The following is an 18748-nucleotide window of genomic DNA, read 5'->3' on the forward strand; positions in this document are numbered from 1 at the left end:
TCCAACATCGAGGTCGTAAACCCTGTTGTCGATAGGGACTCTAAAATAGGATTGCGCTGTTATCCCTAGGGTAACTTAATCCTGTTGATCAAATATTGGGTCAATAAATGATTTATAAATTTTGACTGGTGAAGTCTAGATTAAAGTATCATTCGGAGGTTTTTTTCTTCTCCGAGGTTACCCCAACCAAAATTGCTAATTCGTTATACTGTATGGTTGTGTCTTATAGATTAATAGTGTAGTAGCTGAATTAGTTAATTTAAGCTCCATAGGGTCTTCTCGTCTTATATGTTTATTCTCGCCTCTTCACGAGAAGGTCAATTTCCCTGATTGGAAGTAAGAGACAGTTAAACCCTCGTGTGGCCATTCATACAAGTCCCTATTTAAGGAACAAATGATTATGCTACCTTTGCACGGTCAGAGTACCGCGGCCATTTAACGTTTAGTCTCTGGGCAGACAGTGCCTGGAATACTAGTAATGCTCAAGGTGATGTTTTTGGTAAACAGGCGGGGTTTAGTATTTGCCAAGTTCCTTTTACTTCTTTTAATCTTTCCCTTAAAGCACACCTGTGTTGGATTAACCGTGGGTATAATAGAGGTTTTATTTTTGTATTTGATTATTTGGCTGTTAACTATCAGTGGGTATCCGGTCTGATATAAGCTTGTGCAGGGAGAAATAATTCTTGTTACTTATATTAACATTATTTCGTTTGTTTATATAGATTAGTCCAGTATTATGTCTAGGAGATTATTAATTAATTTCGGTATTTTTTATTTGATTGGTTTTTGAGCTTTAATGCTTTCTTAATTGATGGCTGCTTTTAGGCCAACTATGAAGTTACTATTAATTTACTCTCTAGTTAAGGTTGTATCCTTGATCAAAAGAGCTGTACCCCTTTTGAATAGCTCTAAAATTTACATTAGAATTATTTCGTTTTTTTTTTGGTAAATTTTAGGTAGAACTAAGATTCTATTCTGGACAACCAGCTATCACCAGGCTCCATTGGCATTTCACCTCTGTCTGTAAGTCTTCTTACTATTTTGCCACATAGATGAGTTAGTCCTACAGATTGCTTGCAGATAGCTCGTCTGGTTTCGCGGTTTCTGGCTACGGTTCTGTATCTCAGATTTTTCTAGTCAATTTATTATGCAAAAGGTAGAGGGGTTAATCCTTGCTATTTTGTACTATAAAATTATCTTTCATCATTCCCTTATGGTACTGTCTCTATTGCGCCTGAATAAAATTTCTATCTGCTATACTTTTATTGGTAGATAAATGTTTTAGTTTAATATAGAGTGAGAATTGGGTGTAGAGATGGCAGGGCTAGATTTGGTTCAAAGTGGTCAGTATAAGGTGAAATCTTCTGGGTGTAAGCCAGACGCTTTTGTTAAGCTACGCTTTGGATTATCCAAGCACACTTTCCAGTATGCTTACCTTGTTATGACTTGTCTCCTCTTATATTTATTTAAATCTATAGTATAATTATTTGATTAGAAATGCTTGAGGGTGACGGGCGGTGTGTGCGTACTTCATGGCCTAGTTCAATTAAGCTCTCTATTCTTAATTTACTGCTAAATCCTCCTTTAATCATGTTTCATAATGATATTTGTTAATGTATTCTAAAATAGAAAATGTAGCCCATCATTGACCATTACGTGAGCTACGCCTTGACCTAACTTTTTTATGGGCTATTATTAGGCTTACTTTGATACCTTTTTAAGGGTTTGCTGAAGATGGCGGTATACAGGCTGAATTAGCAAGTAATGGTAAGGTGTATCGGGGATTATCGATTATGGGACAGGCTCCTCTAGATGGGTATGAAGCACCGCCAAGTCCTTTGAGTTTTAAGCTTTAGCTAGTAGTTCTCTGGCAGATAACTTTGTTAGTAGGTATCAAGGTTTAGGACTAGGCATAGGGGGGTATCTAATCCCAGCTTGTGTCCAAGCTATCGTGTATTCAAAGTTATTAAAGTTACTTTCGTAAATTATTTTTGTCTTATCTTGAGCTTTTTACGGCTTATATAAGGTTTAACTTTGTTTTTATTCTAAAACACACTTTACGCCGGTGCTTATTAATTTGGACTAATTGTATGACCGCGGTGGCTGGCACGAAATTAAAAAAATTAGGATAACTTAGTCTAACTTTCGTTAATAGCTAAATTTTTATTACTGCTGTATCCCGTAGGGGTGTGGCTAAGCAAGGCGTTATGAGCAACTTTAGAGTGTGCTTGATGCCAGCTGTCTTTGATCAGTGATGATCTGGAAGGCATTTTCACTGGTAGGCGGATACTTGCATGTGTAAATTGCCTAATAATTAATAAGAAGGCTAGGACCAAACCTTTATGTTTATGGAGTTACGGTAACTCCTCTAGGTGTTTTCAGCACCTTGCTTTTATTTTAAGCTACATTAACGAAGGAGAGTAAAAAATTTTAAGAAAGTAGGTCTCAGGGTTTATAATTTCAAATCTAGGAACATGGCTTTTGAAAAGACAATAAATTATTTAAAGTGATACATTAGTATTGGGGGTAAAAAAAGTTACCCTCATTGGTTGGTAATTGATTATGTCTGTTTGTTAGTTCATGCTTTTAGTTCTGTTTTTTTTATAGTATAATCTTGCTTTTGGGGTTTGACAAGATAAAAATATGCTTCTAGAAATTGAGTTAAGAGTAATTAAGGGGGGTAAGAGGGTTTGTGTTAGATAGTTGCATAGTGGTTATACGTATGCGTATGCGCTGGGAATTTAGGTTTAAAGAAATTTTATGTCCTCGAGCGTTGACTGAATAACACCTCATATCTACTTATGCCAGATCTTAATATTCAATTTAAGCTCAGCTACAAGTTGCTTGACTGTGTTAGGGTCTCAGACGGCCATAGCTGAATCACAGCATCCCCCAAATTAAAAAGATACCAAATGCATGACACCACAGTTATGTTACGATCATGGGCTGATTAGTCATAGTCTATTGAGATGTCTTATTTAAGGGGAAAGAGTGAGTGATTTTAGGTGAGATGGCCCTGAAGAAAGAACCAGATGCCAGGTATAGATTCAGAATAGAAACCCCCACAATTGATGGGCCCGGAGCGAGAAGAGGGATACAAATTGGGCGGGTTGCTGGTTTCTCGGAGGTAGGCAGTAAAGAAAATCTATTGGAGATGATATGCATGGTGCCTAGAGATTTCTCAGTAATGAGCTATGTACGATCAAGGATTTGAATGTACTGTGTGGAACTAGGATTTACCTAGGGAAATAATATCCATGGGTTCAATAAGTGTTAGGGGATTCGTGAATTACGTGACTGTCTACATTGACCGAATATACTTGCTTATAAGCATGGGGTAAATAATGTGATATACGATTATACATAGTATGGTGTATGTAAGATTAAACATAGATAGTATGGTGTACCATTATGTATGGGGGCGTGTGTAGAATGCACGATATACATAGCGGATTGTTATATTGCAGGGAATAGTTTAAGGAGAATTTCAGCTTTGGGTGTTGGTGGTGAGGCGGTAGGCCTCTTCCTTGAATATCCTTAGAAAATGGATTTTCATTTATGGTTTACAAGACCATTGTAATTTATTATACTATAAGGACTTTATTTAATGAGATGATTCTCTATTCCTGCAATTGGTAGGAGAACTAGGACAATAGAGAAGTATAGGATTGAGGCCAGTTGGCCAATGATGATGTATGGGTGTTCTACTGGTTGGCTGCCGATTCATGTAAGTGTAAGTAGATCTACTACTAGGATTCAGAATAGAATTTGGCTAAGAGGTCAGAGTATTATACTTCGATGCTTGGATGTGTGAAGTAGTGGTATAAGTGCTAAGATTAGGATGGAAAGTAGTAGGGCCAGACGCCTCCCTAGTTTATTCGGGTTAGATCGTAGGATGGTGTAGGCAAAAAGGAAGTACCACTCGGGTTTGATATGGGGTGGGGTGCTTAGTGGATTGGCTGGTGTATAATTATCAGGGTCTCCTAGTATATCCAGGGAGAGTAGGGCTTAGAAGAAGTAGAAATAGGATTAGGATGAAAAACCCTAGAAGATCTTTAATGGTATAGTAAGGGTGAAATGGAATTTTATCTGAGTCTGAGATCAGGCCTATCGGGTTATTTGAGCCTGTTTCATGAAGAAAAAGTAGATGTACTGCTACTAGTGTGATTATGGCAAATGAGAGAATAAAGTGAAAGGCGAAAAATCGGGTTAGAGTCGCTTTATCTACTGAGAAACCCCTCAGATTCATTCGACTAAGTCTGTGCCGATATAAGGAATTGCTGAGAGAAGATTTGTGAATACAGTTGCTCCTCAAAATGATATTTGTCTTCATGGAAGAACATAGCCTATAAAGGCGGTAGCTATAGTGGTTAATAATAGGGTAATACTGATATTTCAAGTTTCGAAATAGAGATAGGAGCCGTAGTAAATGCCTCGTCTGGTATGAACATATAGGCAAATAAAGAATATAGATGCTCCATTAGCATGTAGGTATCGGATGATTCAACCATAATTGACGTCTCGGCAGATATGAGTAATGGATGCGAATGCAGTTGTTGTATCAGGTACATGGTGTGTGGGTAGGAACAATCCTGTTAGGATTTGAATGATTAAACATACTCCTAGGAGTGAGCCAAAATTTCATCATGTTGAGATATTTGGTGGAGTGGGGAGTTCAATAAAAGATTGGTTGATAATTTTAAATAGTGAATGAGATTTTCGAATGTGGGTCATTAGTTGTTCTTGTAGTTGAAATACAACGATGATTTTTCAGGTCACTAGTCATGGTTGTAGTCCATGTAAGAATAATAACATATGCTATTTTTATTATGAGCGTACTTTTTGTGCTAGGTTTTATTGGTTTTTCTTCTAAACCTTCTCCTGTTTATGGGGATTTAAATTTGGTTGTAAGTGGAGGTTTAGGATGTGGGGTTATTCTAAGTTTTGGGGGGATCTTTTTTAGGGTCGATGATATTTTTAGTGTGTTTAGGTGGGATGATAGTGGTTTTTGGTTATACTGCTGCTATGGCTACTAAAGAGTATCCTGAAGCTTGAGGGTCAAATACTGTAATTTTAGGTGCTTTGTTTGTGGGCCTATTAGTAGAGGTATTTGTGATGGTGTGACTATTTAGTGGTGAGTTTGAATTGGTAGGTTATTTTAGTGGTTTAGAGGGTTGGGTAGTTTTTAATGAGGAGGGTATTGAGTTTGTTCATGAGGACTGTTCTGGTGGGTCATCATTATATAATCATGGATGTTAATTGCTAATGATAGCTGGATGAGCATTATTTATTAGTGTTTTTGTTGTAATTGAGATTGCTCGAGAGCGTTAAAGGATAATAAATAATCCTAATGTTATAGACAGGAGGAATGATAGGAAATAGAGTTTTATAAGGCCTTTTTGGTTTGATACTAAAGTGGCAGCTACTTTTTGTATGAATGCCAGATTTGGGGGGATAATTTTTTCTGGTCAGATCAGATCTATAATTGTTGTTGATAAATTTTGACTTATATTAAGGCTAAGGTAAGATGGGAGTCGGTGGATAATTATTGGGTAGTATCCTAGTATATTTGAAAATTTATATGGGTAAGATGCGTAACTAAATTTTAGGTTATATGTTATAGTGTTTAGTTCTATGGCTACTGTAAATCCTAGCAGGGTGATTCCTAGGGCTGTAAGTTTTAGGTGAGTAGGCATGGTTATTTGTGGTGTTGTAAACGGAGTAGTATTTATCGAAATAATAAAGCTGGCGAAAATGCTACCGAGTATTAGTCGTTTGCTGGGGTCGGTTAGATGAGGGTTATCTTCGCTGATTTGAATTAACGTAGGATATCGTGGTTGTCCAGGTAAAGTGAGGACTACGATTTACGTACTATAACTTGCTGTTTTGGAGATGGTGATGAGGGTGATTAATAGGGCTCAGGCGTTGGTGTAAGATATATTTGTAGCGTCAGTAATGGGGTCTTTAGACTAGAATCCCATTAAGAATGGCATGCCAGTTAGTGCTAGGCTGCCGACAATAATGGCTGTTGAAGTGAAAGGTATAGTTTTGTAAAGTCCTCCTATTTTGCACATGTCTTGCTCATTATTTAAATTATGGATGATAGAGCCAGAACATAGGAATAGTATTGCTTTGAAGAATGCGTGTGTGCAAATATGAAGAAAGGCTAGATGTGGTTGGTTAATCCTGATAGTAACTATTATTAGACCTAGTTAGCTGGAGGTGGAAAATGCAATAATTTTTTTGATATCGTTCTGTGTGAGAGCACATATAGCTGTAAATAAGGTGGTAATAGCTCCTAGACGTAGTGTTAGGGTTTGGATAGTGGGGTTATTTTCTGTTAGTGGATGAAAGCGGATGAGGAGGAATACTCCTGCTATTACTATTGTACTAGAATGAAGTAATGCTGATGCTGGAGTAGGACCTTCTATGGCTGATGGAAGTCATGGGTGAAGTCCGAATTGGGCTCATTTTCCTATTGCGCCTAGAAGAAGACCTAATAGGGGGAGTGTATCTTTTTTTGGGTTGATTAGGAAAATTTGTTGAAGTTCTCAGGAGTTTGAATGGACTAGAAATCAGGCTATTATTATGATAAAGCCTACATCACCAATAGGGTTGTAAAGTACTGCTTGTAAGGCTGCTGTATTAGCATCGACTTGTCCGTATCATCAGCTAATTAGTATGAAGGATATAATAGCAACTCCTTCTCAGCCAATAAATAGTTGAAATAGATTATTAGCAGTTACTAGGATTATTATAGTAATTAGGAATAGTAGAAGGTATTTGAAAAAACGATTGATGAAAGGATCTGAGTGTACATATCATAGTGAAAATTCTATGATAGATCATGTGACAAAAAGCACGATTGGTACAAAGGCTAGGGAGGAGTAGTCTAGTTTAAAGCTTAGGGAGAGTTTTAGGGTATGAATTGTTATTCAATGTCAGTTGGAAATTAAAGCTTCTTGGTTAGATTGGATAAATATTAGGGCTGGAATTATACTAATTATGAAGGCGTAAGGTACGATTATTTTGGTATGGTAGGGAAAATAATTTATTTTATAGATTCACAATGGTGTTATTATGATGGGTAGAATTAGGATGATGAGTGATGTTAAGGTAAGATAAATAAAAACACGTCTGCACAAAAATGTATATGATGTTCACAGTAGCATTATTCATAATAGCCCCCAACTAGAAAGAAACCCAGCCCATCAAGAGGTAAATAGATTAACATATTGTGGTATGTTTTTACAATGGAATACTACCAGCAATAAAAAGGAACAAACTACTGAAATACACAACAACATCTGAATCTCAAAAACAGTGTGTTTAGTGAAAGGAATCACATACAAAACAGTGCATACTATATAAAAAAAAAACCCACTGCCATCGAGTTGATTCCGACTCATAGCGACCCTATGGGACAGAGTAGAACTGCCCCATAGAGTTTCCAAGGAGCGCCTGGTGGATTCGAACTGCCGACCTTTTGGTTAGCAGCCGTAGCACTTAACCACTACGCCACCAGGGTTTCCTCATACTATATGAGTTCCTTGATATAAAGTTATAGAAAATGCAAACTATACCGTACCACACCATACCACCAAGACCAAATCCATTGCTGTCAAGTTGATTCCGACTCATGGCGACCCCATGTGTTACAAGTAGAACTGTTCCATAGGGTTTTCTTGGCTGTAATCTTTATAGAAGTATAATCCCAGACCTTTCTCGGCAGTACCACTGGGTGGGTACATACTGCCAGCCTTTAGGATAGCAGTCGAGTGTAAACCATTTGCATCACTCAGGGACCCCTTAAACCAAAAAACCGAAACCCATTTCCATTGAATCGATCCAACTCATAGCAGCCCTATAGGACAGAGTAGAAATGTCCCATGGGGTTTCCAAGGCTGTAATCTTTACAGAAGCAGACTGTCACATCTTTCCCCCTCAAAGCAGCTGGTGGATTCAAACCACCAACCTCTTGGTTAGCAGCCGAGTGCTTAACTATCATCCCACCAGGGCTCCTTAGGGATTCCTTACTATACTGTTAAAAACAAGAAACAAACCAGTTGTTGTCAAGTCAGTTCTGACTCATGGCAAACCCATGTATGCAGAGAAAAACTGCGTTCCATGAAGTTTTCAAGACTGTGACCTTTTGGAAACAGATCACCAGGCCTTTCTTCCGAGATGCCTCTCGGTGGATTTGAAATACTAACTGCAAGATTCAGTGAATAGTTGTACACTGAACTGTTTGCACCACATAGAGATGCCTACCTATACTACGCTATTAAACAGTACTAATCAGTACTTGCCTAGAGCTAGGGATTGAGTTGGTGGAATGAATGCAAATGGACAATTACCAACTTTAGAGAGTGATAAGCATGCTCTATCTTGAGTGTGAATAGGGTTATATGGGTGTGTATACATTTGTTAAAACTCATCGAAGTGTTCACATAAAATGAATGTATTTTATTGCATGTAAATTATACTTCAATAAAGTTGATTTTAGAAAGTAAAAGCCTCCAGAACAAAGAAGAAAATTAATCCCACTCTATTTGAAATAGACTAGTGGCATTCGAACTTTAGCAAGCTTCAAAATTTATAGTATTCTTTGCTGTATAATGGAGCCATGGTGGCACAATGGTTAAGAGCTCAGCTGCTAACCAAAAGGTAGGCATACCATGGAATACCATCAGCCACTCTTTGGAAGCCCTATGGGACAGTTCTACCCTGTCCTATAGAGTTCGCTATGAGTCGGAACAACTCAGTGGCAATAGGTTTTACAGAAACTATATAATCAGCTTTTAGGATTGAAACCAGAGCAGATCCAAATGATACTACCAGGTTGATAAAGGGAAACAAACAATTCACTGTGAGAAAAATAGGGAAATGAATCACCTAGAGAAAAGGTAAGAAGGAAAAACTTGATGTGGTTGTTGTCGTTAGGCGTTGTCAAGTAGGTTCTGACTCATAGCGACCCTGTGTACAACAGAACAAATACTTCCAGGTCCTGCCCCATCCTCACAATCATTGCTGTGTTTACACTGTTGCAGCCACTGTGTGAAATCCACCTCACTGAGGGTCTTCCTCTTTTTTGCTGACCCTCTACTTTATTAAGCATGATGTCCTTCTCCAGGGACTGATCTCTCCTGATAACATGTCCAAAGTATGTGAGACAAAGTCTCATCATCCTCCCTTCTAAGGAGCATTCTGGCTGTACTTCTTCCAAGACAGATTTGTTCATTCTTCTGGCAGTCCATGATATATTTGGTGTTCTTCACCAGCACCACAATTCAAATGTATCCATTGTTCTTTGGTCTTCCTTATTCATTGTCCAGCTTTCACATGCATATGAGGTGACTGAAAATACCATGGCTTGGGTCAGGCGTACCTTAGTCCTCTCAAAGTGACATCTTGGCTTTTCAACACTTTAAAGAGGTCTTTTGCAGCAGATTTGTCCAATGCAATGCATCTTTTCATTTCTTGACTGCTGCTTCCATGGGTGTTGATTGTGGATCCAAATAAAATGGAATTCTTGACAACTTCAGTCTTTTCTCTATTTAATCATGATGTTGCTTACTGGTCCGTTGTGAAGATTTTTGTTTTCTTAATGTTGAGGTATAATCCACACTGAAGGCTGTAGTCTTTGATCTTCATCAGTAAGTGCTTCAAGTCTGCTTCACTTTCAGCAAGTAAGGTTGTGTCATCTGTATATTACAGGTTGTTAATGAGCCTTCCTCCAATCCTGATGCCCCAATCTTTTTCATATAGTCCATGGATTAATTGCTCAGCATACAGGCTAAATAAGCATGGTAAAAAGATACAACCCTGTTGCACTCCTTTCCTGATTTTAAAACACGCGTACCCCCTTGTTCTGTTCGAACAACTGCCCATTAGTCTGTGTACACGTTCTGCATGGCACAATTAAGTGTTCTGGAATTCTCATTCTTTGCAATGCTACCCCTAAATTTGTTAAGATCCACACAGTTGAATACCTTTGCGTAGTCAATAAAATACAAATAAACATCTTTCTGGTATTCTCTGCTTTCAGCCAGGATCCATCTGACATCAGCAGTGATATCCTTTGTTCTTCATTTACTAATCTGGATTTTTCTTTAGTCTCTATATGAATAAGCTTTTTTTCTTTAACTAGACTGTAGGTTTCCTGGAACAGGTACTGTTATCTTACTCATCTTTACATCCCCCCAGCCTGGATACAGCACAGTGTTCTACATATGGTAGGTGTTCAATTAATATTTTGTTATAAATTTATTGTTGATAGTTGACTGAGAGTGAATTATAATTCCTAAAGTTTTACTAAAAGAAAAAACTAGAATATTTAAAGAATTATCAATGGGTTTTCTTGAAACAGATTATCACTCATTCTGTATTGATAAAATATTTATATATACATAAAATATTTTATTTTAATTTATATGAATAATGCAGAGTAATTACTGCCACTTCAGTCTTCATCTTCTTAAACACATGCTAATGGAAATCTGTGTTTTACAAACTCTAAAAAATAATTTTGTATCGAATGACTTGGAATTGCCCAAAAGAATGTACAGGCCAGGACACGCCTTTATGTATCGTTCTTACAGGTTCTACAAGTCCTTCTGGTTTACCGGCCAAACACGAGAAAGAATGTTAGTTGCTACTAGTTGTCTCAAAAAAAATAGAAGTTCATCAACAGGAAAATTTCCTGGTATTTTTCAATGCCTGTAGTGTTCATGCCTCTGCGATATCCAAGATGGATTAGAGTCAAGATAACAAGAAATTAAACAGAGAAACTTCTCGTTTGAAGTTAGCGGCCAAAAGTTGGCAGTTCCATCTTTTCTTCCTGGAAAAACAATAACACTGTCTTGATTACTGCAGCTTTATAATAAATTTTGAAATCAGGTAGTGTAAGCTCCCCAGCATTGTTGTTCTTTTTTAAAAACTGTTTTGGCTAGTCTAGGTCCTTCGCTTTTCCATATGAATTCCAGAATTTGCTTGTTAACTACTACCCCAAAAAATTCTGTTGGAATATTGATGGGGAATGTGTTGAGCCTATGGGTCAAGACCTGTACACTGAAAATAGACTCTTACATTTATAGACAATTGATTTTTGACAAAGGTGCCAAAAATAGTCAATGAGGGAAGAATAGTCTTTTCAACAGATAGTACTGGGGTATTTGAATATCCATGCACAAAAAAATGAACTTAGACTCTTATCTCACATCATACACAGAAATTAACTCAGAATAGATCATTGACCTAAATGTAAGAGCTAGAGCAATAAAACTTCCAGAAGAAAATATAGGAGAAAATTTTTGTGACTTCAGGTTAGGCAAAGATTTCTTAGATGTAGCACCAAGAACATAATCCTTAAATGGAAAAAGTTGGCAAGTTAGACTTCATCAAAATTAAAAACTTTTACATGGGGGAAAGATTGGTTCAAAGGACAAATGGACCACAACTACCACAGCCTCCACCAGACTGAGTCCAGTACAACTAGATGGTCCCCGGCTACCATCACTGACTGCTCTGACAGGGATCGCAATGGAGGGTCTCAGACAGAGCTGTAGGAAAATGTAGAACAAAATTCTAACTCACAAAAAAAGACCAGACTTATTGACCTAATGGAGACTGAAGAAATGCCGTGAGTATGGCCCCCAGACACCCTTTAAGCTCAGTAATGAAGTCACTCCTGAGGTTCACCCTTTAGTCAAAGATTAGACAGGCCCATAAAATGAGACTAATGGGGCACAGCAGCCCAGGGGCAGAAACTAGAAGGCAGGAGGGGACAGGAAAGGGGGTGGTAGGGAATCCAAGGTCAAGAAAGGAGAGTGTTGACATGTCATGGGGTTGTTAACCAGTGTCATAGAACAATGTGTGTACTGTTTAATGAGAAGCTGGTCTGTTCTGTGAACCTTCATCTAAAGTACAAAATAAAATATAAAACTTTCTGTTTAAAAGACAGCATTAAGAAAAAAAAAGGCAAACAAAGAATGAGAAGAAATATTTGCAAATCATGTATCTGATAAAAGACTTGTATCCAGAATACAGAACTAACTCTGCAACTCAAACAGTAAGAAAACAAACAACCCAGTTAATGAATGGGCAAATATTCGAATAGACCTTTCACAAAAGAAGACAGATAAATGGATAATAATAGGTACATGAAATGGTGCTCAACATCATTAGTCATTAGGGAAACTGAAATTAAAACCACAATGAGATATCACTAGTACCTACTAGAATTGCTATAATCAAAAACATTGATGATACACTAATAAAGGAGATAAAATAGAATACTAAAAAAATACTTAACTAACCAAAAGAGATCAGAAAGTAGGAATCATAGAATAGTGAACAGAGGGAACAAATTGAAATCAAATAGCAAGATGGCAGACTTAGCTGTGTATATTCTCAACAGCAATAAAATAAATTACAAAGAAAAAAAAGATGGTAGATTTAAGCCCTTTCATATCAGTAATTATATTAAATGTAAATGGACTAAATGCTCTATATAAAAAATATATTTGGTAATACTGAATACAGAGAAAAAGGAACATACAAATTACTGATACTAGGAATGAAAAGGTAACATTACTACAGTTGATTCAGACACAAAAAAACAATAGATTGTTATGAACTAGTTCATGCCATTAAATTTAACAACTTAGATGAAAAGGGCAAATTCCCATCATATCACAACTTTCTGAGACTGGCACAAGAAAAAATAGAAAGCTAAATAGCCCTTGTATTTGGTAAGGAAATTGAATCTCTAATTAAAAACTTTCCCATACTGAAGGGCATCATGCTGAATCGAATAAGTCAATCACAAAAGGACAAATATTGTATGAGACCACTACTGTAAAAATTTATGAAAAGGTTTACACACATAAAGAAACAATCTTGGATGGTTATGGGGGCGGTGAGGATGGAAAACCACTAAATACACAATAGGTAAGTGGTAACTCTGGTGAAGGATAAGACAGTACACAGTACTGGGGATCGAGCATTACTTGTCCAAGGCAAGGTCATGGAAGCTCCATAGACACATCCAAACTCCCTGAGGGACTGAACTGTTGGGTTGAGGGCTGTGGGGACCATGGTCTCAGGGAACATCTAGCTCAATTGGCATAACATAGTTTATTAAAAAAAGTTCTACATTCTGCTTTGGTGAGTAGCATCTGGGGTCTTAAAAGCCTGTGAGGGGCCATCTAAAATACTCTACTGGTCTCACCCCTTCAGAAGCAAGGGAGAATGAAGAAAACTAAAGAAACAAGGGAAAGATTAGTCCAAAGGACTAATGGACCACATCTACCACAGCCTCCACCAGAATGAGTCCAGTACAACTATATGGTGCCTGGCCACCACCGACTACTCTGACAGGGATCACAATAGAGGGTCCTGGACAGAGCTGGAGAAGAACGTAGAACAAAATTCTAACTCACAAAAAAAGACAAGACTTACGGGCCTGACAGAGACTGGAGAAACCCTGAAAGTATGGCCCCCGACACCCTTTTAAATCAGTAATTATGTCACTCCCGAGATTCACCCTTTAGTCAAAGATTAGATGGGCCCATAAAACAAAACGATACTAAAGGGGCTCACCAGCCCAGGTGCAAGGACTAGAAGGCATGAGGGGAAAGGAAAGCTGGTAATAAGGAACCCCAGGTCGAGAAGGGAGAGTGTTGACATTTCATGGGTGGTTAACCAATGTCATAAAACAATATGTGTACTGTTTACCGAGAAGCTAGTTTGTTCTGTAAACCTTCATCTAAAGTACAGTTTTTAAAAAAAACTTTTTCCACAAAGAAAACACCATGCCTAGATGGCTTCACTGGTGAATTATACCAAGATTTAAGGAACAAATGACAACCTCATACAAACTCTTTCTGAGAACAGAGAAAGAATTAGCATTTTCCAATTTTTTTTTAAGGCTAATATAAACCTCATATCAAAACCTGATAAGGATATTAAAAGAAAAGAAAATTATATACCATTCATCCTCATGATTGGACTGGTATTGGCCATTTTGAATTGGACAGTCGTATGGTCTACTATGCTGGAAATGGCAGCTTGAAGAGGAATGGCATTGCATTCATCGTCACAAAGAACATTCCAGACCTTTCCCGAAGTACAGTGCTGTCAGTGATAGGATAATATCCATACACCTACAGGGAAGACCAGTTAATATGACTGTAATGGATTGAATTGTGTCCCTCAAAAATATGTGTCAACTACTCATCAGACATGAAAGGGACTGGATAGTGGGTAGGAGAGAGATGCTGATGAAGAGTGAGCTAATTATATCAGGTGGACACTTGAGACTGTGTTGGCATCTCCTGTCTGGAGGGGGGATGGGAGGATAGAGAGAGTTGGAATCTGGCAAAATTGTCATGCAAGGAGAGACTAGAAGGGCTGACTCATTAGTGGGAGAGCAAGTGGGAGTACGGAGTAAGATGTATATAAACTTATATGTGACAGTCTGACTTGATTTGTAAACGTTCACTTGAAGCTCAATAAAAGTTAATAATAATAAAAAAAATATGTGTCAACTTGGTCAGGCCATGTGTGATTGTCTTTCATTTTGTGATTTTCCTGTGTGTTATAAATCATAATCTCTGCCTGTGGTTAAAAGGATTAGGGTGGGACGTAACAGTCTTGCTCAGGTCACTTCTTTGATCCAATGTAAAGGGAATTTCCCTGGGGTGTGGCCTGCACCACCTTTTATCTCTCAAGAGATAAAAGGAAAGGGAAGCAAGCAGAGTTGGGGACCTCATACCACCAAGAAAGCAACGCTGCAAGCAGAGCACATCCTTTGGACCTGAGGTTCCTGTGCTGAGATGCTCCCAGACCAAGGGAAGACTGATACATCACAAGGACTTTCCTTCAGAGACGATAGAGAGAGAAAGCCTTCCCCTGGAGCCAGTGCCCTGAATTCAGTCTTCTAGGCTACTAGATTGTGAGAGAATAAATTTGTCTTTGTTGAAGCCATCCACTTGTGGCATTTCTGTTATAGCAGCACTAGATGACTAACACAATCACACACAAGTAAAATTTTGCTGAAGATCATTCAAAATCTGTTGCAGCAGTACATCAACAGGGAACTGCCAGGAATTCAAGCTGGATTTAGAAGAGGACGTGGACCAGGGATATCATTGCTGATGTCAAATGGTTCCTGGCTGAAAGCACAGAATACCAGAAAGATGTTTACCTGTGTTTTATTGACTATGCAAAAAAATTTGACTGTGTGGATCATAACAAATTCCAGAACACTTAATTGTGCTCATGAGGAACCTGTCCATAGTCCAAGTGGTGAAAGGATACAATCCTGATACTCACCTTTCCTGATTTTAAAACATGCAGTATCTCCTTGTTCTGTTCAAACGACAGCCCCTTGGTCTATTGGAATTCCCACTCTTCACAACGGTATCCATAATTTGTTGTGATCCACACAGTCAAATGCCTTTGTGTAGTCAATAAAACACAGGCAAATATCTTTCTTGTACTCTCTGCTTTCAGTCAAGATCTATCTGACATCAGCAATGATATCCCTCATTCCAAGTCTTCTTCTGAATCCGTCTTGAATTTCTGGTAGTTCCCTGTTGATGTACTGCTACAACCCTGTTTGAATGATCTTCAGCAAAGTTTTACTTGCATGTGACATTAATGATATTGTTCAAAAATTTCCGTGTTCTGTTGGATCACCTTTCTCTGGAATGGGCCCATATATCAGTCTCTTCCAGTAGGTTGGCCATTTAGCTGTCTTCCAAATTTCTTGCCATAGATGAGTGAGCACTTCCAGGACTGCATTCATGTGTCGCAACACCTCAGTTGGTATTCCATCAATTCCTAGAGCCTTGGTTTTCGCCTGTGCCTCCAGTACAGCTTGAACTTCAGTACCAACTGTTCTTGATCATATGCTACCTCTTGAAATTATTTTTGCTACAACCAATTATTTTTGTTACAGTGACTCTGTATTTCTTCCATCTTCTTTTGATGCTTCCTGTATCATTCAATATTTTGCCCATAGATTCCTTCCATATTGCAACTCGAGGTTTAAATTTTTTCTTCTGTTCTTTCAGCTTGAGAAATGCTGAGGATGTTCTTCCCTGTGGTTTTCTAACTACCGGTCTTTGCACATTTCATAATACTTTGTCTTCTAGAGCTGCCCTTTGAAATCTTATGTTCAGCTCTTTTATTTCATTATTTCTTCCTTTTGCTTTAGCTACTCGATGTTCAAGAGCAAGTTTCAGAGTCTCTTCTGACATCCATTTTGGTCTTTTCTGTCTTTCCCGTCTTTTTAATCACCTTTTGCTTTCTTCGTGTGTGATGTCTTTGATGTCATCCCACAACCCGTCTGGTCTTTGGTCATTAGTGTTCAATGTGTCAAATCTATTCTTGAGATGGTCTCTAAATTCAGGTGGGATAGAGGGGCCCTGGTGATACAGTGGTTAAGTACTCGGCTGCTAATCTAAAGGTCAGTGGTTTGAACCCACCAGCAGCTTTATGGGAGAAAGATCTGTCAGTCTGCTTCCATAAAGATTTGCAGCCTTGGAAATCCTATGGGGCAGTTCTACTCTGTTCTCTAGGGTCACTATGAGTTGAAATTGACTAGATCGCAGTGGGGTTTTTTTTTTTTTTGGATACTCAAGGTTATACTTTAGCTCTTGTATACTTGTTTTAATTTTCTTCAACTTCACCTTGAACTTGCATATGACTAACTGATCGTCTGTTCGACAGTCGGCCCCTGGTTCTTGATCTGACTGATAATATTGAGTCTCTTTCCACACACGTCGTCCATTTGATTCCTGTGCGTTTCATCTGGTAGGGTCCACATGTATAGTCACCATTTATGTTGTTGAAAAATGTATTTCCAATGAATAAATCCTTGGTCTTGCAAAATTCTATCATGCTATCTGTAGCATCATTTCTATCACCAAGGCCATATTTCTCAAATACTGTTCTTTTTCCTTTGTTTCTTTCACATTTCAATCACCAGTAATTATCAGTGCATCTTGTTTGCATGTTTGATTAATTTCAGACTGCAGAAGTTGGTAAAAAATCTTCAATTTCTTCATCTTTGGCATAAGTAGTTCATACATAAATTTGAATAGTAGTCACGTTAACTGGTCTTCCTTTTAGGCGTACGGATATTATCCTACACTGACAGCGTCGTACTTCAGGATAGATCTTGAAATGCTCTTTTTCATGATGAATATGATGCCATTCCTCTTCAAGCTGTCTTTCCCAGCATAGCAGACCAGTACCAGTCCATTTCACCTCAGTAATGTCTAGGATATCAATCTTCAAGTATTCCACCTCTTTTTTTACAATTTCCAATTTTCCTTGATTCATACTTGATACATTTCATGTTCTGATTACTAGTCGATGTTTGCAGCTGTTTTGTCCGGTTTTGAGTCAATCCACATCAGCTAATGAAGGTCCTGAAAGCTTTACTCCATCCATGTCATTAAAGCCAACTCTACTTTGAGGAGGCAGCTCTTCCCCAGCTACGTTTTGAGTGCATTCCAACTTGAGGGGCTCAAATTCTGGCACTGTATCAGACAATGTTCTTCTGCTATCCATAAGGTTTTCACTGGTTAATTTTTTTTTTTTTTTTAGAAGTAGATCGCCAGGTCCTTCCTTTTAGTATGTCTTAGTCTGAAAGCTCTGCTGAAACCTGTCCTTATGGGTGACCCTACTGGTATCTGAAATACCAGTGGCATAGCTTCCAGCATCACAGCAACACGCAAGCCACCCCAGTACAACAAACTGACAGACAAAATATTAGGAAATTGAATCTGCAATATTGGAAAAGGATAATATTATCATGACCAGTGGGATTTAATCACAGTGATAGATGGTTGGTTTAACATTTGTGATTCAATGTAATTCACCACATTAACAAAATTGAGGAGAAGAAACACATGGTCATCTCAATAGAAGCAGAAAAGGCATCTCAGAAAATTCAACATCCATTCTTGAAAAAAAATAATCTCCACAAACCTGAGGGACTTCCTCAGTCATATAAAAAAAATACGATCTACTGAAAACCTACAGCTAATATCACGCTTAATGTTGAAATATTGAAAAATTTCTTCCTAAGACTGGGAACAAGGCAAGCATGTCCATGTTCACCACTTCTATTTAACATTATACTGGAGGTCTTAGCCAGTATATTAAGGCATATTAAAAAGAAATATAAGGCACAGAAATTGGAAAGGAAGAAGTAAAGCTGTCATTTACAGATGACATATTGTATAGACAGAAAATCCAAAAAGAACCTGCAACAAGCTACTAGACCTTATAAGTGAATTAAGCAAGAGCACAGAATACAAGGTTGGTGTCTCACTCATCTAGTGCTGCTATAACAGAAATACCGCAAGTGGATGGCTTTAACAAACAAGTTTATTTCCTCCCAGTAAAGTAGGATAAAAATCCAAATTTAGGGCGTCAGCTCCAGGGAAAGGCTTTCTCTCTCTGTCGGCCTTGTCATCAATGTTCCCCTGGACTAGGTGCTTCTCCTCACAGGGGCTCTGGGCCCAAAGGATACACCCTGCTCCCGGCACTGCTTTCTTGGTGGTATGAGGTTCCCCAACTCTCTGCTTCCTTCCCTTTCCTTTTATCTTTTGTAAGATAAAAGATGGTACAGGCCACACCCCAGGGAAATTCCCTTTTCATTGGATCAGAGATGTGACCTGATAAGGGTGTTATGCCTTACTCTAATTCTCTTTAACCACAGGCAGAGATT

At 38.2% G+C, this 18748-nt stretch overlaps 1 pseudogene; it reads right to left on the reverse strand.

Annotated features, from left to right (window-relative positions):
- Positions 1-3703: 3703 nt before the first annotated feature.
- The window catches only part of LOC135233035 (NADH-ubiquinone oxidoreductase chain 5-like), a 35005-nt pseudogene continuing 19960 nt past the window's right edge, over positions 3704-18748 (reverse strand).

The sequence above is a fragment of the Loxodonta africana genome, chromosome 13, assembly GCF_030014295.1.
Source record: "Loxodonta africana isolate mLoxAfr1 chromosome 13, mLoxAfr1.hap2, whole genome shotgun sequence".
Classification (NCBI taxonomy): Eukaryota; Metazoa; Chordata; class Mammalia; order Proboscidea; family Elephantidae; genus Loxodonta; species Loxodonta africana.